General features: G+C 50.6%; 38 non-coding genes across 38 annotated transcripts; all 38 read left to right on the top strand.

Annotated features, from left to right (window-relative positions):
* The first annotated feature begins 278 nt into the window (after positions 1–278).
* On the top strand, positions 279–394 carry LOC138639874 (U5 spliceosomal RNA). Its single transcript, XR_011313401.1, has one exon. It is a non-coding gene; the product is annotated as a U5 spliceosomal RNA (small nuclear RNA).
* Positions 395–704: 310 nt separating this feature from the next.
* On the top strand, positions 705–820 carry LOC138639565 (U5 spliceosomal RNA). The gene has a single exon (XR_011313143.1). It is a non-coding gene; the product is annotated as a U5 spliceosomal RNA (small nuclear RNA).
* Positions 821–1130: 310 nt separating this feature from the next.
* On the top strand, positions 1131–1246 carry LOC138639561 (U5 spliceosomal RNA). The gene has a single exon (XR_011313139.1). It is a non-coding gene; the product is annotated as a U5 spliceosomal RNA (small nuclear RNA).
* Positions 1247–1556: 310 nt separating this feature from the next.
* LOC138639430 (U5 spliceosomal RNA) lies at positions 1557–1672 on the top strand. The gene has a single exon (XR_011313015.1). It is a non-coding gene; the product is annotated as a U5 spliceosomal RNA (small nuclear RNA).
* Positions 1673–1982: 310 nt separating this feature from the next.
* LOC138640084 (U5 spliceosomal RNA) lies at positions 1983–2098 on the top strand. The gene has a single exon (XR_011313604.1). It is a non-coding gene; the product is annotated as a U5 spliceosomal RNA (small nuclear RNA).
* Positions 2099–2408: 310 nt separating this feature from the next.
* On the top strand, positions 2409–2524 carry LOC138639355 (U5 spliceosomal RNA). Its single transcript, XR_011312941.1, has one exon. It is a non-coding gene; the product is annotated as a U5 spliceosomal RNA (small nuclear RNA).
* A 310-nt stretch (positions 2525–2834) lies between these two features.
* LOC138639560 (U5 spliceosomal RNA) lies at positions 2835–2950 on the top strand. The gene has a single exon (XR_011313138.1). It is a non-coding gene; the product is annotated as a U5 spliceosomal RNA (small nuclear RNA).
* A 310-nt stretch (positions 2951–3260) lies between these two features.
* Positions 3261–3376, top strand: LOC138639873 (U5 spliceosomal RNA). The gene has a single exon (XR_011313400.1). It is a non-coding gene; the product is annotated as a U5 spliceosomal RNA (small nuclear RNA).
* Positions 3377–3686: 310 nt separating this feature from the next.
* LOC138639559 (U5 spliceosomal RNA) lies at positions 3687–3802 on the top strand. Its single transcript, XR_011313137.1, has one exon. It is a non-coding gene; the product is annotated as a U5 spliceosomal RNA (small nuclear RNA).
* Positions 3803–4112: 310 nt separating this feature from the next.
* On the top strand, positions 4113–4228 carry LOC138639872 (U5 spliceosomal RNA). The gene has a single exon (XR_011313399.1). It is a non-coding gene; the product is annotated as a U5 spliceosomal RNA (small nuclear RNA).
* Positions 4229–4538: 310 nt separating this feature from the next.
* LOC138639305 (U5 spliceosomal RNA) lies at positions 4539–4654 on the top strand. The gene has a single exon (XR_011312894.1). It is a non-coding gene; the product is annotated as a U5 spliceosomal RNA (small nuclear RNA).
* A 310-nt stretch (positions 4655–4964) lies between these two features.
* LOC138639091 (U5 spliceosomal RNA) lies at positions 4965–5080 on the top strand. The gene has a single exon (XR_011312691.1). It is a non-coding gene; the product is annotated as a U5 spliceosomal RNA (small nuclear RNA).
* Positions 5081–5390: 310 nt separating this feature from the next.
* LOC138639089 (U5 spliceosomal RNA) lies at positions 5391–5506 on the top strand. The gene has a single exon (XR_011312688.1). It is a non-coding gene; the product is annotated as a U5 spliceosomal RNA (small nuclear RNA).
* A 310-nt stretch (positions 5507–5816) lies between these two features.
* Positions 5817–5932, top strand: LOC138639280 (U5 spliceosomal RNA). The gene has a single exon (XR_011312870.1). It is a non-coding gene; the product is annotated as a U5 spliceosomal RNA (small nuclear RNA).
* Positions 5933–6242: 310 nt separating this feature from the next.
* LOC138640181 (U5 spliceosomal RNA) lies at positions 6243–6358 on the top strand. The gene has a single exon (XR_011313689.1). It is a non-coding gene; the product is annotated as a U5 spliceosomal RNA (small nuclear RNA).
* A 310-nt stretch (positions 6359–6668) lies between these two features.
* Positions 6669–6784, top strand: LOC138639088 (U5 spliceosomal RNA). The gene has a single exon (XR_011312687.1). It is a non-coding gene; the product is annotated as a U5 spliceosomal RNA (small nuclear RNA).
* A 310-nt stretch (positions 6785–7094) lies between these two features.
* Positions 7095–7210, top strand: LOC138639087 (U5 spliceosomal RNA). The gene has a single exon (XR_011312686.1). It is a non-coding gene; the product is annotated as a U5 spliceosomal RNA (small nuclear RNA).
* A 310-nt stretch (positions 7211–7520) lies between these two features.
* LOC138640080 (U5 spliceosomal RNA) lies at positions 7521–7636 on the top strand. The gene has a single exon (XR_011313601.1). It is a non-coding gene; the product is annotated as a U5 spliceosomal RNA (small nuclear RNA).
* A 310-nt stretch (positions 7637–7946) lies between these two features.
* Positions 7947–8062, top strand: LOC138639236 (U5 spliceosomal RNA). Its single transcript, XR_011312828.1, has one exon. It is a non-coding gene; the product is annotated as a U5 spliceosomal RNA (small nuclear RNA).
* A 310-nt stretch (positions 8063–8372) lies between these two features.
* LOC138639454 (U5 spliceosomal RNA) lies at positions 8373–8488 on the top strand. The gene has a single exon (XR_011313038.1). It is a non-coding gene; the product is annotated as a U5 spliceosomal RNA (small nuclear RNA).
* A 310-nt stretch (positions 8489–8798) lies between these two features.
* LOC138639086 (U5 spliceosomal RNA) lies at positions 8799–8914 on the top strand. The gene has a single exon (XR_011312685.1). It is a non-coding gene; the product is annotated as a U5 spliceosomal RNA (small nuclear RNA).
* A 310-nt stretch (positions 8915–9224) lies between these two features.
* LOC138640180 (U5 spliceosomal RNA) lies at positions 9225–9340 on the top strand. The gene has a single exon (XR_011313688.1). It is a non-coding gene; the product is annotated as a U5 spliceosomal RNA (small nuclear RNA).
* Positions 9341–9639: 299 nt separating this feature from the next.
* LOC138639569 (U5 spliceosomal RNA) lies at positions 9640–9755 on the top strand. The gene has a single exon (XR_011313147.1). It is a non-coding gene; the product is annotated as a U5 spliceosomal RNA (small nuclear RNA).
* A 310-nt stretch (positions 9756–10065) lies between these two features.
* LOC138639189 (U5 spliceosomal RNA) lies at positions 10066–10181 on the top strand. Its single transcript, XR_011312785.1, has one exon. It is a non-coding gene; the product is annotated as a U5 spliceosomal RNA (small nuclear RNA).
* A 310-nt stretch (positions 10182–10491) lies between these two features.
* Positions 10492–10607, top strand: LOC138640031 (U5 spliceosomal RNA). The gene has a single exon (XR_011313553.1). It is a non-coding gene; the product is annotated as a U5 spliceosomal RNA (small nuclear RNA).
* Positions 10608–10917: 310 nt separating this feature from the next.
* Positions 10918–11033, top strand: LOC138639716 (U5 spliceosomal RNA). The gene has a single exon (XR_011313286.1). It is a non-coding gene; the product is annotated as a U5 spliceosomal RNA (small nuclear RNA).
* Positions 11034–11343: 310 nt separating this feature from the next.
* LOC138639016 (U5 spliceosomal RNA) lies at positions 11344–11459 on the top strand. The gene has a single exon (XR_011312618.1). It is a non-coding gene; the product is annotated as a U5 spliceosomal RNA (small nuclear RNA).
* Positions 11460–11769: 310 nt separating this feature from the next.
* Positions 11770–11885, top strand: LOC138639085 (U5 spliceosomal RNA). The gene has a single exon (XR_011312684.1). It is a non-coding gene; the product is annotated as a U5 spliceosomal RNA (small nuclear RNA).
* Positions 11886–12199: 314 nt separating this feature from the next.
* LOC138639727 (U5 spliceosomal RNA) lies at positions 12200–12315 on the top strand. Its single transcript, XR_011313297.1, has one exon. It is a non-coding gene; the product is annotated as a U5 spliceosomal RNA (small nuclear RNA).
* A 310-nt stretch (positions 12316–12625) lies between these two features.
* LOC138639397 (U5 spliceosomal RNA) lies at positions 12626–12741 on the top strand. The gene has a single exon (XR_011312982.1). It is a non-coding gene; the product is annotated as a U5 spliceosomal RNA (small nuclear RNA).
* Positions 12742–13051: 310 nt separating this feature from the next.
* Positions 13052–13167, top strand: LOC138639321 (U5 spliceosomal RNA). Its single transcript, XR_011312909.1, has one exon. It is a non-coding gene; the product is annotated as a U5 spliceosomal RNA (small nuclear RNA).
* A 303-nt stretch (positions 13168–13470) lies between these two features.
* LOC138640178 (U5 spliceosomal RNA) lies at positions 13471–13586 on the top strand. Its single transcript, XR_011313687.1, has one exon. It is a non-coding gene; the product is annotated as a U5 spliceosomal RNA (small nuclear RNA).
* Positions 13587–13895: 309 nt separating this feature from the next.
* LOC138640099 (U5 spliceosomal RNA) lies at positions 13896–14011 on the top strand. The gene has a single exon (XR_011313618.1). It is a non-coding gene; the product is annotated as a U5 spliceosomal RNA (small nuclear RNA).
* Positions 14012–14321: 310 nt separating this feature from the next.
* Positions 14322–14437, top strand: LOC138640177 (U5 spliceosomal RNA). Its single transcript, XR_011313686.1, has one exon. It is a non-coding gene; the product is annotated as a U5 spliceosomal RNA (small nuclear RNA).
* A 310-nt stretch (positions 14438–14747) lies between these two features.
* On the top strand, positions 14748–14863 carry LOC138639084 (U5 spliceosomal RNA). The gene has a single exon (XR_011312683.1). It is a non-coding gene; the product is annotated as a U5 spliceosomal RNA (small nuclear RNA).
* A 310-nt stretch (positions 14864–15173) lies between these two features.
* On the top strand, positions 15174–15289 carry LOC138639284 (U5 spliceosomal RNA). The gene has a single exon (XR_011312873.1). It is a non-coding gene; the product is annotated as a U5 spliceosomal RNA (small nuclear RNA).
* A 310-nt stretch (positions 15290–15599) lies between these two features.
* Positions 15600–15715, top strand: LOC138640079 (U5 spliceosomal RNA). Its single transcript, XR_011313600.1, has one exon. It is a non-coding gene; the product is annotated as a U5 spliceosomal RNA (small nuclear RNA).
* A 310-nt stretch (positions 15716–16025) lies between these two features.
* Positions 16026–16141, top strand: LOC138639871 (U5 spliceosomal RNA). The gene has a single exon (XR_011313398.1). It is a non-coding gene; the product is annotated as a U5 spliceosomal RNA (small nuclear RNA).
* The last annotated feature ends 228 nt before the right edge of the window (positions 16142–16369 follow it).

Below are 16369 nucleotides of genomic sequence, written 5' to 3'. Positions count from 1 at the left end.
ATGGGTGGGTGGGGTTTCGGTGGGAGACTGAACCCTGGGGTTGCTGGGAAGAGGCCCTCATTTGCATATTGTAGCCATGGATGGCCTTCTTCCGGGCAACGGAACAGGTGATGCTCTGTCAGCAGCATAGAACTGAGAACGGAGCAGCCTGTGGAAGATGGGCTGTTGCCGTTTTTGTTTTTCCATCACCAAACCACGAACCCACTTCTAGGTGCTCTCCCCGGGCCAAGTGAGGGCTGCTGCCATGGTGGTAGGTCAGGAGGAGGCCTTTGCACAGTATACTCTGGCTTCTCTTCAGAACGTAAAAATCTTTCGCCTTTTACTAAAGATTTCCGTGGAGAGGAGCAAAACTGAGTTTTGTGGCAATTTTTGCATGCTCCAGCTTGCTGGGGCTTTCTTAATTGGGTTCAACAACAGAATAAAGGAATGGGTGGGTGGGGTTTCGGTGGGAGACTGAACCCTGGGGTTCCTGGGAAAAGGCCCTCATTTGCATATTGTAGCCATGGATGGCCTTCTTGCGGGCAACGGAACAGGTGATGCTCTGTCAGCAGCATAGAACTGAGAACGGAGCAGCCTGTGGAAGATGGGCTGTTGCCGTTTTTGTTTTTCCATCACCAAACCACGAACCCACTTCTAGGTGCTGTCCCCGGGCCAAGTGAGGGCTGCTGCCATGGTGGTAGGTCAGGAGGAGGCCCTTGCCCAGTATATTCTGGCTTCTCTTCAGAACGTAAAAATCTTTCGCCTTTTACTAAAGATTTCCGTGGAGAGGAGCAAAACTGAGTTTTGTGGCAATTTTTGCATGCTGCAGCTTGCTGGGGCTTCCTTAATTGGGTTCAACAACAGAATAAAGTAATGGGTGGGTGGGGTTTCGGTGGGAGACTGAACCCTGGGGTTGCTGGGAAGAGGCCCTCATTTGCATATTGTAGCCATGGATGGCCTTCTTCCGGGCATCGGAACAGGTGATGCTCTGTCAGCAGCATAGAACTGAGAACGGAGCAGCCTGTGGAAGATGGGCTGTTGCCGTTTTTGTTTTTCCATCACCAAACCACGAACCCACTTCTAGGTGCTCTCCCCGGGCTAAGTGAGGGCTGCTGCCATGGTGGTAGGTCAGGAGGAGGCCTTTGCACAGTATACTCTGGCTTCTCTTCAGAATGTAAAAATCTTTCACCTTTTACTAAAGATTTCCGTGGAGAGGAGCAAAACTGAGTTTTGTGGCAATTTTTGCATGCTCCAGCTTGCTGGGGCTTTCTTAATTGGGTTCAACAACAGAATAAAGGAATGGGTGGGTGGGGTTTCGGTGGGAGACTGAACCCTGGGGTTCCTGGGAAAAGGCCCTCATTTGCATATTGTAGCCATAGATGGCCTTCTTCCGGGCAACGGAACAGGTGATGCTCTGTCAGCAGCATAGAACTGAGAACGGAGCATCCTATGGAAGATGGGCTGTTGCCGTTTTTTTTTTTCCATCACCAAACCACGAACCCACTTCTAGGTGCTCTCCCCGGGCCAAGTGAGGGCTGCTGCCATGGTGGTAGGTCAGGAGGAGGCCTTTGCACAGTATACTCCGGTTTCTCTTCAGAATGTAAAAATCTTTCGCCTTTTACTAAAGATTTCCGTGGAGAGGAGCAAAACTGAGTTTTGTGGCAATTTTTGCATGCTCCAGCTTGCTGGGGCTTCCTTAATTGGGTTCAACAACAGAATAAAGTAATGGGTGGGTGGGGTTTCGGTGGGAGACTGAACCCTGGGGTTGCTGGGAAGAGGCCCTCATTTGCATATTGTAGCCATGGATGGCCTTCTTCCGGGCAACGGAACAGGTGATGCTCTGTCAGCAGCATAGAACTGAGAACGGAGCAGCCTGTGGAAGATGGGCTGTTGCCGTTTTTGTTTTTCCATCACCAAACCACGAACCCACTTCTAGGTGCTGTCCCCGGGCCAAGTGAGGGCTGCTGCCATGGTGGTAGGTCAGGAGGAGGCCCTTGCCCAGTATATTCTGGCTTCTCTTCAGAACGTAAAAATCTTTCGCCTTTTACTAAAGATTTCCGTGGAGAGGAGCAAAACTGAGTTTTGTGTCAATTTTTGCATGCTCCAGCTTGCTGGGGCTTTCTTAATTGGGTTCAACAACAGAATAAAGGAATGGGTGGGTGGGGTTTCGGTGGGAGACTGAACCCTGGGGTTCCTGGGAAAAGGCCCTCATTTGCATATTGTAGCCATGGATGGCCTTCTTCCGGGCAACGGAACAGGTGATGCTCTGTCAGCAGCATAGAACTGAGAACGGAGCATCCTGTGGAAGATGGGCTGTTGCCGTTTTTGTTTTTCCATCACCAAACCACGAACCCACTTCTAGGTGCTCTCCCCGGGCCAAGTGAGGGCTGCTGCCATGGTGGTAGGTCAGGAGGAGGCCTTTGCCCAGTATACTCCGGCTTCTCTTCAGAACATAAAAATCTTTCGCCTTTTACTAAAGATTTCCGTGGAGAGGAGCAAAACTGAGTTTTGTGGCAATTTTTGCATGCTCCAGCTTGCTGGGGCTTCCTTAATTGGGTTCAACAACAGAATAAAGTAATGGGTGGGTGGGGTTTCGGTGGGAGACTGAACCCTGGGGTTGCTGGGAAAAGGCCCTCATTTGCTTATTGTAGCCATGGATGGCCTTCTTCCGGGCATCGGAACAGGTGATGCTCTGTCAGCAGCATAGAACTGAGAACGGAGCAGCCTGTGGAAGATGGGCTGTTGCCGTTTTTGTTTTTCCATCACCAAACCACGAACCCACTTCTAGGTGCTCTCCCCGGGCTAAGTGAGGGCTGCTGCCATGGTGGTAGGTCAGGAGGAGGCCTTTGCACAGTATACTCTGGCTTCTCTTCAGAATGTAAAAATCTTTCACCTTTTACTAAAGATTTCCGTGGAGAGGAGCAAAACTGAGTTTTGTGGCAATTTTTGCATGCTCCAGCTTGCTGGGGCTTTCTTAATTGGGTTCAACAACAGAATAAAGGAATGGGTGGGTGGGGTTTCGGTGGGAGACTGAACCCTGGGGTTCCTGGGAAAAGGCCCTCATTTGCATATTGTAGCCATAGATGGCTTTCTTCCGGGCAACGGAACAGGTGATGCTCTGTCAGCAGCATAGAACTGAGAACGGAGCATCCTATGGAAGATGGGCTGTTGCCGTTTTTTTTTTTCCATCACCAAACCACGAACCCACTTCTAGGTGCTCTCCCCGGGCCAAGTGAGGGCTGCTGCCATGGTGGTAGGTCAGGAGGAGGCCTTTGCCCAGTATACTCTGGCTTCTCTTCAGAACGTAAAAATCTTTCGCCTTTTACTAAAGATTTCCGTGGAGAGGAGCAAAACTGAGTTTTGTGGCAATTTTTGCATGCTCCAGCTTGCTGGGGCTTCCTTAATTGGGTTCAACAACAGAATAAAGTAATGGGTGGGTGGGGTTTCGGTGGGAGACTGAACCCTGGGGTTGCTGGGAAGAGGCCCTCATTTGCATATTGTAGCCATGGATGGCCTTCTTCCGGGCAACGGAACAGGTGATGCTCTGTCAGCAGCATAGAACTGAGAACGGAGCAGCCTGTGGAAGATGGGCTGTTGCCGTTTTTGTTTTTCCATCACCAAACCACGAACCCACTTCTAGGTGCTCTCCCCGGGCTAAGTGAGGGCTGCTGCCATGGTGGTAGGTCAGGAGGAGGCCTTTGCACAGTATACTCTGGCTTCTCTTCAGAATGTAAAAATCTTTCACCTTTTACTAAAGATTTCCGTGGAGAGGAGCAAAACTGAGTTTTGTGGCAATTTTTGCATGCTCCAGCTTGCTGGGGCTTTCTTAATTGGGTTCAACAACAGAATAAAGGAATGGGTGGGTGGGGTTTCGGTGGGAGACTGAACCCTGGGGTTCCTGGGAAAAGGCCCTCATTTGCATATTGTAGCCATAGATGGCTTTCTTCCGGGCAACGGAACAGGTGATGCTCTGTCAGCAGCATAGAACTGAGAACGGAGCATCCTATGGAAGATGGGCTGTTGCCGTTTTTTTTTTTCCATCACCAAACCACGAACCCACTTCTAGGTGCTCTCCCCGGGCCAAGTGAGGGCTGCTGCCATGGTGGTAGGTCAGGAGGAGGCCTTTGCCCAGTATACTCTGGCTTCTCTTCAGAACGTAAAAATCTTTCGCCTTTTACTAAAGATTTCCGTGGAGAGGAGCAAAACTGAGTTTTGTGGCAATTTTTGCATGCTCCAGCTTGCTGGGGCTTCCTTAATTGGGTTCAACAACAGAATAAAGTAATGGGTGGGTGGGGTTTCGGTGGGAGACTGAACCCTGGGGTTGCTGGGAAGAGGCCCTCATTTGCATATTGTAGCCATGGATGGCCTTCTTCCGGGCAACGGAACAGGTGATGCTCTGTCAGCAGCATAGAACTGAGAACGGAGCAGCCTGTGGAAGATGGGCTGTTGCCGTTTTTGTTTTTCCATCACCAAACCACGAACCCACTTCTAGGTGCTCTCCCCTGGCCAAGTGAGGGCTGCTGCCATGGTGGTAGGTCAGGAGGAGGCCTTTGCACAGTATACTCTGGCTTCTCTTCAGAATGTAAAAATCTTTCGCCTTTTACTAAAGATTTCCGTGGAGAGGAGCAAAACTGAGTTTTGTGGCAATTTTTGCATGCTCCAGCTTGCTGGGGTTTCGTTAATTGGGTTCAACAACAGAATAAAGTAATGGGTGGGTGGGGTTTCGGTGGGAGACTGAACCCTGGGGTTGCGGGGAAGAGGCCCTCATTTGCATATTGTAGCCATGGATGGCCTTCTTCCGGGCAACGGAACAGGTGATGCTCTGTCAGCAGCATCGAACTGAGAACGGAGCAGCCTGTGGAAGATGGGCTGTTGCCGTTTTTGTTTTTCCATCACCAAACCACGAACCCACTTCTAGGTGCTGTCCCCGGGCCAAGTGAGGGCTGCTGCCATGGTGGTAGGTCAGGAGGAGGCCCTTGCCCAGTATATTCTGGCTTCTCTTCAGAACGTAAAAATCTTTCGCCTTTTACTAAAGATTTCCGTGGAGAGGAGCAAAACTGAGTTTTGTGGCAATTTTTGCATGCTCCAGCTTGCTGGGGCTTTCTTAATTGGGTTCAACAACAGAATAAAGGAATGGGTGGGTGGGGTTTCGGTGGGAGACTGAACCCTGGGGTTCCTGGGAAAAGGCCCTCATTTGCATATTGTAGCCATGGATGGCCTTCTTCCGGGCAACGGAACAGGTGATGCTCTGTCAGCAGCATCGAACTGAGAACGGAGCAGCCTGTGGAAGATGGGCTGTTGCCGTTTTTGTTTTTCCATCACCAAACCACGAACCCACTTCTAGGTGCTCTCCCCGGGCCAAGTGAGGGCTGCTGCCATGGTGGTAGGTCAGGAGGAGGCCTTTGCCCAGTATATTCTGGCTTCTCTTCAGAACGTAAAAATCTTTCGCCTTTTACTAAAGATTTCCGTGGAGAGGAGCAAAACTGAGTTTTGTGGCAATTTTTGCATGCTCCAGCTTGCTGGGGCTTTCTTAATTGGGTTCAACAACAGAATAAAGGAATGGGTGGGTGGGGTTTCGGTGGGAGACTGAACCCTGGGGTTCCTGGGAAAAGGCCCTCATTTGCATATTGTAGCCATGGATGGCCTTCTTCCGGGCAACGGAACAGGTGATGCTCTGTCAGCAGCATAGAACTGAGAACGGAGCATCCTGTGGAAGATGGGCTGTTGCCGTTTTTGTTTTTCCATCACCAAACCACGAACCCACTTCTAGGTGCTCTCCCCGGGCCAAGTGAGGGCTGCTGCCATGGTGGTAGGTCAGGAGGAGGCCTTTGCCCAGTATACTCTGGCTTCTGTTCAGAACGTAAAAATCTTTCGCCTTTTACTAAAGATTTCCGTGGAGAGGAGCAAAACTGAGTTTTGTGGCAATTTTTGCATGCTCCAGCTTGCTGGGGCTTCCTTAATTGGGTTCAACAACAGAATAAAGTAATGGGTGGGTGGGGTTTCGGTGGGAGACTGAACCCTGGGGTTGCTGGGAAGAGGCCCTCATTTGCATATTGTAGCCATGGATGGCCTTCTTCCGGGCAACGGAACAGGTGATGCTCTGTCAGCAGCATAGAACTGAGAACGGAGCAGCCTGTGGAAGATGGGCTGTTGCCGTTTTTGTTTTTCCATCACCAAACCACGAACCCACTTCTAGGTGCTCTCCCCGGGCCAAGTGAGGGCTGCTGCCATGGTGGTAGGTCAGGAGGAGGCCTTTGCACAGTATACTCTGGCTTCTCTTCAGAATGTAAAAATCTTTCGCCTTTTACTAAAGATTTCCGTGGAGAGGAGCAAAACTGAGTTTTGTGGCAATTTTTGCATGCTCCAGCTTGCTGGGGCTTCGTTAACTGGGTTCAACAACAGAATAAAGTAATGGGTGGGTGGGGTTTCGGTGGGAGACTGAACCCTGGGGTTGCGGGGAAGAGGCCCTCATTTGCATATTGTAGCCATGGATGGCCTTCTTCCGGGCAACGGAACAGGTGATGCTCTGTCAGCAGCATCGAACTGAGAACGGAGCAGCCTGTGGAAGATGGGCTGTTGCCGTTTTTGTTTTTCCATCACCAAACCACGAACCCACTTCTAGGTGCTGTCCCCGGGCCAAGTGAGGGCTGCTGCCATGGTGGTAGGTCAGGAGGAGGCCCTTGCCCAGTATATTCTGGCTTCTCTTCAGAACGTAAAAATCTTTCGCCTTTTACTAAAGATTTCCGTGGAGAGGAGCAAAACTGAGTTTTGTGGCAATTTTTGCATGCTCCAGCTTGCTGGGGCTTTCTTAATTGGGTTCAACAACAGAATAAAGGAATGGGTGGGTGGGGTTTCGGTGGGAGACTGAACCCTGGGGTTCCTGGGAAAAGGCCCTCATTTGCATATTGTAGCCATGGATGGCCTTCTTCCGGGCAACGGAACAGGTGATGCTCTGTCAGCAGCATCGAACTGAGAACGGAGCAGCCTGTGGAAGATGGGCTGTTGCCGTTTTTGTTTTTCCATCACCAAACCACGAACCCACTTCTAGGTGCTCTCCCCGGGCCAAGTGAGGGCTGCTGCCATGGTGGTAGGTCAGGAGGAGGCCCTTGCCCAGTATATTCTGGCTTCTCTTCAGAACGTAAAAATCTTTCGCCTTTTACTAAAGATTTCCGTGGAGAGGAGCAAAACTGAGTTTTGTGGCAATTTTTGCATGCTCCAGCTTGCTGGGGCTTCCTTAATTGGGTTCAACAACAGAATAAAGTAATGGGTGGGTGGGGTTTCGGTGGGAGACTGAACCCTGGGGTTGCTGGGAAGAGGCCCTCATTTGCATATTGTAGCCATGGATGGCCTTCTTCCGGGCAACGGAACAGGTGATGCTCTGTCAGCAGCATAGAACTGAGAACGGAGCATCCTGTGGAAGATGGGCTGTTGCCGTTTTTGTTTTTCCATCACCAAACCACGAACCCACTTCTAGGTGCTCTCCCCGGGCCAAGTGAGGGCTGCTGCCATGGTGGTAGGTCAGGAGGAGGCCCTTGCCCAGTATACTCTGGTTTCTCTTCAGAACGTAAAAATCTTTCGCCTTTTACTAAAGATTTCCGTGGAGAGGAGCAAAACTGAGTTTTGTGGCAATTTTTGCATGCTCCAGCTTGCTGGGGCTTCCTTAATTGGGTTCAACAACAGAATAAAGTAATGGGTGGGTGGGGTTTCGGTGGGAGACTGAACCCTGGGGTTGCTGGGAAGAGGCCCTCATTTGCATATTGTAGCCATGGATGGCCTTCTTCCGGGCAACGGAACAGGTGATGCTCTGTCAGCAGCATAGAACTGAGAACGGAGCAGCCTGTGGAAGATGGGCTGTTGCCGTTTTTGTTTTTCCATCACCAAACCACGAACCCACTTCTAGGTGCTGTCCCCGGGCCAAGTGAGGGCTGCTGCCATGGTGGTAGGTCAGGAGGAGGCCTTTGCCCAGTATACTTTGGTTTCTCTTCAGAACGTAAAAATCTTTCGCCTTTTACTAAAGATTTCCGTGGAGAGGAGCAAAACTGAGTTTTGTGGCAATTTTTGCATGCTCCAGCTTGCTGGGGCTTCCTTAATTGGGTTCAACAACAGAATAAAGGAATGGGTGGGTGGGGTTTCGGTGGGAGACTGAACCCTGGGGTTCCTGGGAAAAGGCCCTCATTTGCATATTGTAGCCATGGATGGCCTTCTTCCGGGCAACGGAACAGGTGATGCTCTGTCAGCAGCATAGAACTGAGAACGGAGCATCCTGTGGAAGATGGGCTGTTGCCGTTTTTGTTTTTCCATCACCAAACCACGAACCCACTTCTAGGTGCTGTCCCCGGGCCAAGTGAGGGCTGCTGCCATGGTGGTAGGTCAGGAGGAGGCCTTTGCCCAGTATACTTTGGTTTCTCTTCAGAATGTAAAAATCTTTCGCCTTTTACTAAAGATTTCCGTGGAGAGGAGCAAAACTGAGTTTTGTGGCAATTTTTGCATGCTCCAGCTTGCTGGGGCTTCCTTAATTGGGTTCAACAACAGAATAAAGTAATGGGTGGGTGGGGTTTCGGTGGGAGACTGAACCCTGGGGTTGCTGGGAAGAGGCCCTCATTTGCATATTGTAGCCATGGATGGCCTTCTTCCGGGCAACGGAACAGGTGATGCTCTGTCAGCAGCATAGAACTGAGAACGGAGCAGCCTGTGGAAGATGGGCTGTTGCCGTTTTTGTTTTTCCATCACCAAACCACGAACCCACTTCTAGGTGCTGTCCCCGGGCCAAGTGAGGGCTGCTGCCATGGTGGTAGGTCAGGAGGAGGCCCTTGCCCAGTATATTCTGGCTTCTCTTCAGAACGTAAAAATCTTTCGCCTTTTACTAAAGATTTCCGTGGAGAGGAGCAAAACTGAGTTTTGTGGCAATTTTTGCATGCTCCAGCTTGCTGGGGCTTCCTTAATTGGGTTCAACAACAGAATAAAGTAATGGGTGGGTGGGGTTTCGGTGGGAGACTGAACCCTGGGGTTGCTGGGAAGAGGCCCTCATTTGCATATTGTAGCCATGGATGGCCTTCTTCCGGGCAACGGAACAGGTGATGCTCTGTCAGCAGCATAGAACTGAGAACGGAGCAGCCTGTGGAAGATGGGCTGTTGCCGTTTTTGTTTTTCCATCACCAAACCACGAACCCACTTCTAGGTGCTCTCCCCGGGCCAAGTGAGGGCTGCTGCCATGGTGGTAGGTCAGGAGGAGGCCTTTGCACAGTATACTCTGGCTTCTCTTCAGAATGTAAAAATCTTTCGCCTTTTACTAAAGATTTCCGTGGAGAGGAGCAAAACTGAGTTTTGTGGCAATTTTTGCATGCTCCAGCTTGCTGGGGCTTTCTTAATTGGGTTCAACAACAGAATAAAGGAATGGGTGGGTGGGAGACTGAACCCTGGGGTTCCTGGGAAAAGGCCCTCATTTGCATATTGTAGCCATAGATGGCCTTCTTCCGGGCAACGGAACAGGTGATGCTCTGTCAGCAGCATAGAACTGAGAACGGAGCATCCTATGGAAGATGGGCTGTTGCCGTTTTTTTTTTTCCATCACCAAACCACGAACCCACTTCTAGGTGCTCTCCCCGGGCCAAGTGAGGGCTGCTGCCATGGTGGTAGGTCAGGAGGAGGCCTTTGCACAGTATACTCTGGCTTCTCTTCAGAATGTAAAAATCTTTTGCCTTTTACTAAAGATTTCCGTGGAGAGGAGCAAAACTGAATTTTGTGGCAATTTTTGCATGCTCCAGCTTGCTGGGGCTTTCTTAATTGGGTTCAACAACAGAATAAAGGAATGGGTGGGTGGGGTTTCGGTGGGAGACTGAACCCTGGGGTTCCTGGGAAAAGGCCCTCATTTGCATATTGTAGCCATGGATGGCCTTCTTCCGGGCAACGGAACAGGTGATGCTCTGTCAGCAGCATAGAACTGAGAACGGAGCATCCTGTGGAAGATGGGCTGTTGCCGTTTTTGTTTTTCCATCACCAAACCACGAACCCACTTCTAGGTGCTCTCCCCGGGCCAAGTGAGGGCTGCTGCCATGGTGGTAGGTCAGGAGGAGGCCCTTGCCCAGTATTCTCTGGCTTCTCTTCAGAACGTAAAAATCTTTCGCCTTTTACTAAAGATTTCCGTGGAGAGGAGCAAAACTGAGTTTTGTGGCAATTTTTGCATGCTCCAGCTTGCTGGGGCTTCGTTAATTGGGTTCAACAACAGAATAAAGTAATGGGTGGGTGGGGTATCGGTGGGAGACTGAACCCTTGGGTTGCGGGGAAGAGGCCCTCATTTGCATATTGTAGCCATGGATGGCCTTCTTCCGGGCAATGGAACAGGTGATGCTCTGTCAGCAGCATAGAACTGAGAACGAAGCAGCCTGTGGAAGATGGGCTGTTGCCGTTTTTGTTTTTCCATCACCAAACCACGAACCCACTTCTAGTTGCTCTCCCCGGGCCAAGTGAGGGCTGCTGCCATGGTGGTAGGTCAGGAGGAGGCCCTTGCTCTGTATACTCAGGCTTCTCTTCAGAACGTAAAAATCTTTCGCCTTTTACTAAAGATTTCCGTGGAGAGGAGCAAAACTGAGTTTTGTGGCAATTTTTGCATGCTCCAGCTTGCTGGGGCTTCGTTAATTGGGTTCAACAACAGAATAAAGTAATGGGTGGGTGGGGTTTCGGTGGGAGACTGAACCCTGGGGTTGCGGGGAAGAGGCCCTCATTTGCATATTGTAGCCATGGATGGCCTTCTTCCGGGCAACGGAACAGGTGATTCTCTGTCAGCAGCATCGAACTGAGAACGGAGCAGCCTGTGGAAGATGGGCTGTTGCCGTTTTTGTTTTTCCATCACCAAACCACGAACCCACTTCTAGGTGCTGTCCCCGGGCCAAGTGAGGGCTGCTGCCATGGTGGTAGGTCAGGAGGAGGCCCTTGCCCAGTATATTCTGGCTTCTCTTCAGAACGTAAAAATCGTTCGCCTTTTACTAAAGATTTCCGTGGAGAGGAGCAAAACTGAGTTTTGTGGCAATTTTTGCATGCTCCAGCTTGCTGGGGCTTTCTTAATTGGGTTCAACAACAGAATAAAGGAATGGGTGGGTGGGGTTTCGGTGGGAGACTGAACCCTGGGGTTCCTGGGAAAAGGCCCTCATTTGCATATTGTAGCCATGGATGGCCTTCTTCCGGGCGACGGAACAGGTGATGCTCTGTCAGCAGCATAGAACTGAGAACGGAGCATCCTGTGGAAGATGGGCTGTTGCCGTTTTTGTTTTTCCATCACCAAACCACGAACCCACTTCTAGGTGCTCTCCCCAGGCCAAGTGAGGGCTGCTGCCATGGTGGTAGGTCAGGAGGAGGCCTTTGCCCAGTATACTCTGGCTTCTCTTCAGAAAGTAAAAATCTTTCGCCTTTTACTAAAGATTTCCGTGGAGAGGAGCAAAACTGAGTTTTGTGGCAATTTTTGCATGCTCCAGCTTGCTGGGGCTTCCTTAATTGGGTTCAACAACAGAATAAAGTAATGGGTGGGTGGGGTTTCGGTGGGAGACTGAACCCTGGGGTTGCTGGGAAGAGGCCCTCATTTGCATATTGTAGCCATGGATGGCCTTCTTCCGGGCAACGGAACAGGTGATGCTCTGTCAGCAGCATAGAACTGAGAACGGAGCAGTCTGTGGAAGATGGGCTGTTGCCGTTTTTGTTTTTCCATCACCAAACCACGAACCCACTTCTAGGTGCTGTCCCCGGGCCAAGTGAGGGCTGCTGCCATGGTGGTAGGTCAGGAGGAGGCCCTTGCCCAGTATATTCTGGCTTCTCTTCAGAACGTAAAAATCTTTCGCCTTTTACTAAAGATTTCCGTGGAGAGGAGCAAAACTGAGTTTTGTGGCAATTTTTGCATGCTCCAGCTTGCTGGGGCTTTCTTAATTGGGTTCAACAACAGAATAAAGGAATGGGTGGGTGGGTGGGGTTTCGGTGGGAGACTGAACCCTGGGGTTCCTGGGAAAAGGCCCTCATTTGCATATTGTAGCCATGGATGGCCTTCTTCTGGGCAACGGAACAGGTGATGCTCTGTCAGCAGCATAGAACTGAGAACGGAGCATCCTGTGGAAGATGGGCTGTTGCCGTTTTTGTTTTTCCATCACCAAACCACGAACCCACTTCTAGGTGCTCTCCCCGGGCCAAGTGAGGGCTGCTGCCATGGTGGTAGGTCAGGAGGAGGCTTTTGCCCAGTATTCTCTGGCTTCTCTTCAGAACGTAAAAATCTTTCGCCTTTTACTAAAGATTTCCATGGAGAGGAGCAAAACTGAGTTTTGTGGCAATTTTTGCATGCTCCAGCTTGCTGTGGCTTCCTTAATTGGGTTCAACAACAGAATAAAGTAATGGGTGGGTGGGGTTTCGGTGGGAGACTGAACCCTGGGGTTGCTGGGAAGAGGCCCTCATTTGCATATTGTAGCCATGGATGGCCTTCTTCCAGGCAACGGAACAGGTGATGCTCTGTCAGCAGCATAGAACTGAGAACGGAGCAGCCTGTGGAAGATGGGCTGTTGCCGTTTTTGTTTTTCCATCACCAAACCACGAACCCACTTCTAGGTGCTGTCCCCGGGCCAAGTGAGGGCTGCTGCCATGGTGGTAGGTCAGGAGGAGGCCCTTGCCCAGTATATTCTGGCTTCTCTTCAGAATGTAAAAATCTTTCGCCTTTTACTAAAGATTTCCGTGGAGAGGAGCAAAACTGAGTTTTGTGGCAATTTTTGCATGCTCCAGCTTGCTGGGGCTTTCTTAATTGGGTTCAACAACAGAATAAAGGAATGGGTGGGTGGGGTTTCGGTGGGAGACTGAACCCTGGGGTTCCTGGGAAAAGGCCCTCATTTGCATATTGTAGCCATGGATGGCCTTCTTCCGGGCAACGGAACAGGTGATGCTCTGTCAGCAGCATAGAACTGAGAACGGAGCATCCTGTGGAAGATGGGCTGTTGCCGTTTTTGTTTTTCCATCACCAAACCACGAACCCACTTCTAGGTGCTCTCCCCGGGCCAAGTGAGGGCTGCTGCCATGGTGGTAGGTCAGGAGGAGGCCTTTGCCCAGTATACTCTGGCTTCTCTTCAGAACGTAAAAATCTTTCGCCTTTTACTAAAGATTTCCATGGAGAGGAGCAAAACTGAGTTTTGTGGCAATTTTTGCATGCTCCAGCTTGCTGGGGCTTCCTTAATTGGGTTCAACAACAGAATAAAGTAATGGGTGGGTGGGGTTTCGGTGGGAGACTGAACCCTGGGGTTGCTGGGAACAGGCCCTCATTTGCATATTGTAGCCATGGATGGCCTTCTTCCGGGCAACGGAACAGGTGATGCTCTGTCAGCAGCATAGAACGGAGCAGCCTGTGGAAGATGGGCTGTTGCCGTTTTTGTTTTTCCATCACCAAACCACGAACCCACTTCTAGGTGCTCTCCCCGGGCCAAGTGAGGGCTGCTGCCATGGTGGTAGGTCAGGAGGAGGCCTTTGCACTGTATACTCTGGCTTCTCTTCAGAATGTAAAAATCTTTCGCCTTTTACTAAAGATTTCCGTGGAGAGGAGCAAAACTGAGTTTTGTGGCAATTTTTGCATGCTCCAGCTTGCTGGGGCTTTCTTAATTGGGTTCAACAACAGAATAAAGGAATGGGAGGTGGGGTTTTGGTGGGAGACTGAACCCTGGGGTTCCTGGGAAAAGGCCCTCATTTGCATTTTGTAGCCATAGATGGCCTTCTTCCGGGCAACGGAACATGTGATGCTCTGTCAGCAGCATAGAATTGAGAACGGAGCATCCTATGGAAGATGGGCTGTTGCCGTGTTTTTTTTTCCATCACCAAACCACGAACCCACTTCTAGGTGCTCTCCCCGGGCCAAGTGAGGGCTGCTGCCATGGTGGTAGGTCAGGAGGAGGCCTTTGCACAGTATACTCTGGCTTCTCTTCAGAATGTAAAAATCTTTCGCCTTTTACTAAAGATTTCCGTGGAGAGGAGCAAAACTGAGTTTTGTGGCAATTTTTGTATGCTCCAGCTTGCTGGGGCTTCCTTAATTGGGTTCAACAACAGAATAAAGTAATGGGTGGGTGGGGTTTCGGTGGGAGACTGAACCCTGGGGTTGCTGGGAAGAGGCCCTCATTTGCATATTGTAGCCATGGTTGGCCTTCTTCCGGGCAACGGAACAGGTGATGTTCTGTCAGCAGCATAGAACTGAGAACGGAGCAGCCTGTGGAAGATGGGCTGTTGCCGTTTTTGTTTTTCCATCACCAAACCACGAACCCACTTCTAGGTGCTCTCCCCTGGCCAAGTGAGGGCTGCTGCCATGGTGGTAGGTCAGGAGGAGGCCTTTGCACAGTATACTCTGGCTTCTCTTCAGAATGTAAAAATCTTTCGCCTTTTACTAAAGATTTCCGTGGAGAGGAGCAAAACTGAGTTTTGTGGCAATTTTTGCATGCTCCAGCTTGCTGGGGCTTCGTTAATTGGGTTCAACAACAGAATAAAGTAATGGGTGGGTGGGGTTTCGGTGGGAGACTGAACCCTGGGGTTGCGGGGAAGAGGCCCTCATTTGCATATTGTAGCCATGGATGGCCTTCTTCCGGGCAACGGAACAGGTGATGCTCTGTCAGCAGCATCGAACTGAGAACGGAGCAGCCTGTGGAAGATGGGCTGTTGCCGTTTTTGTTTTTCCATCACCAAACCACGAACCCACTTCTAGGTGCTGTCCCCGGGCCAAGTGAGGGCTGCTGCCATGGTGGTAGGTCAGGAGGAGGCCCTTGCCCAGTATATTCTGGCTTCTCTTCAGAACGTAAAAATCTTTCGCCTTTTACTAAAGATTTCCGTGGAGAGGAGCAAAACTGAGTTTTGTGGCAATTTTTGCATGCTCCAGCTTGCTGGGGCTTTCTTAATTGGGTTCAACAACAGAATAAAGGAATGGGTGGGTGGGGTTTCGGTGGGAGACTGAACCCTGGGGTTCCTGGGAAAAGGCCCTCATTTGCATATTGTAGCCATGGATGGCCTTCTTCCGGGCAACGGAACAGGTGATGCTCTGTCAGCAGCATAGAACTGAGAACGGAGCATCCTGTGGAAGATGGGCTGTTGCCGTTTTTGTTTTTCCATCACCAAACCACGAACCCACTTCTAGGTGCTCTCCCCGGGCCAAGTGAGGGCTGCTGCCATGGTGGTAGGTCAGGAGGAGGCCTTTGCCCAGTATACTCCGGCTTCTCTTCAGAATGTAAAAATCTTTCGCCTTTTACTAAAGATTTCCGTGGAGAGGAGCAAAACTGAGTTTTGTGGCAATTTTTGCATGCTCCAGCTTGCTGGGGCTTCCTTAATTGGGTTCAACAACAGAATAAAGTAATGGGTGGGTGGGGTTTCGGTGGGAGACTGAACCCTGGGGTTGCTGGGAAGAGGCCCTCATTTGCATATTGTAGCCATGGATGGCCTTCTTCCGGGCAACGGAACAGGTGATGCTCTGTCAGCAGCATAGAACTGAGAACGGAGCAGCCTGTGGAAGATGGGCTGTTGCCGTTTTTGTTTTTCCATCACCAAACCACGAACCCACTTCTAGGTGCTGTCCCCGGGCCAAGTGAGGGCTGCTGCCATGGTGGTAGGTCAGGAGGAGGCCCTTGCCCAGTATACTCTGGTTTCTCTTCAGAACGTAAAAATCTTTCGCCTTTTACTAAAGATTTCCGTGGAGAGGAGCAAAACTGAGTTTTGTGGCAATTTTTGCATGCTCCAGCTTGCTGGGGCTTTCTTAATTGGGTTCAACAACAGAATAAAGGAATGGGTGGGTGGGGTTTCGGTGGGAGACTGAACCCTGGGGTTCCTGGGAAAAGGCCCTCATTTGCATATTGTAGCCATGGATGGCCTTCTTCCGGGCAACGGAACAGGTGATGCTCTGTCAGCAGCATAGAACTGAGAACGGAGCATCCTGTGGAAGATGGGCTGTTGCCGTTTTTGTTTTTCCATCACCAAACCACGAACCCACTTCTAGGTGCTCTCCCCGGGCCAAGTGATGGCTGCTGCCATGGTGGTAGGTCAGGAGGAGGCCTTTGCCCAGTATACTCTGGCTTCTCTTCAGAACGTAAAAATCTTTCGCCTTTTACTAAAGATTTCCGTGGAGAGGAGCAAAACTGAGTTTTGTGGCAATTTTTGCATGCTCCAGCTTGCTGGGGCTTCCTTAATTGGGTTCAACAACAGAATAAAGTAATGGGTGGGTGGGGTTTCGGTGGGAGACTGAACCCTGGGGTTGCTGGGAAGAGGCCCTCATTTGCATATTGTAGCCATGGATGGCCTTCTTCCGGGCAACGGAACAGGTGATGCTCTGTCAGCAGCATAGAACTGAGAACGGAGCAGCCTGTGGAAGATGGGCTGTTGCCGTTTTTGTTTTTCCATCACCAAACCA

Source organism: Ranitomeya imitator, chromosome 5, assembly GCF_032444005.1.
Source record: "Ranitomeya imitator isolate aRanImi1 chromosome 5, aRanImi1.pri, whole genome shotgun sequence".
NCBI lineage: Eukaryota > Metazoa > Chordata > Amphibia > Anura > Dendrobatidae > Ranitomeya > Ranitomeya imitator.
The sequence above is the reverse complement of the archived record's forward strand: the minus strand, read 5'-3'. Positions and strand labels throughout refer to the sequence as shown.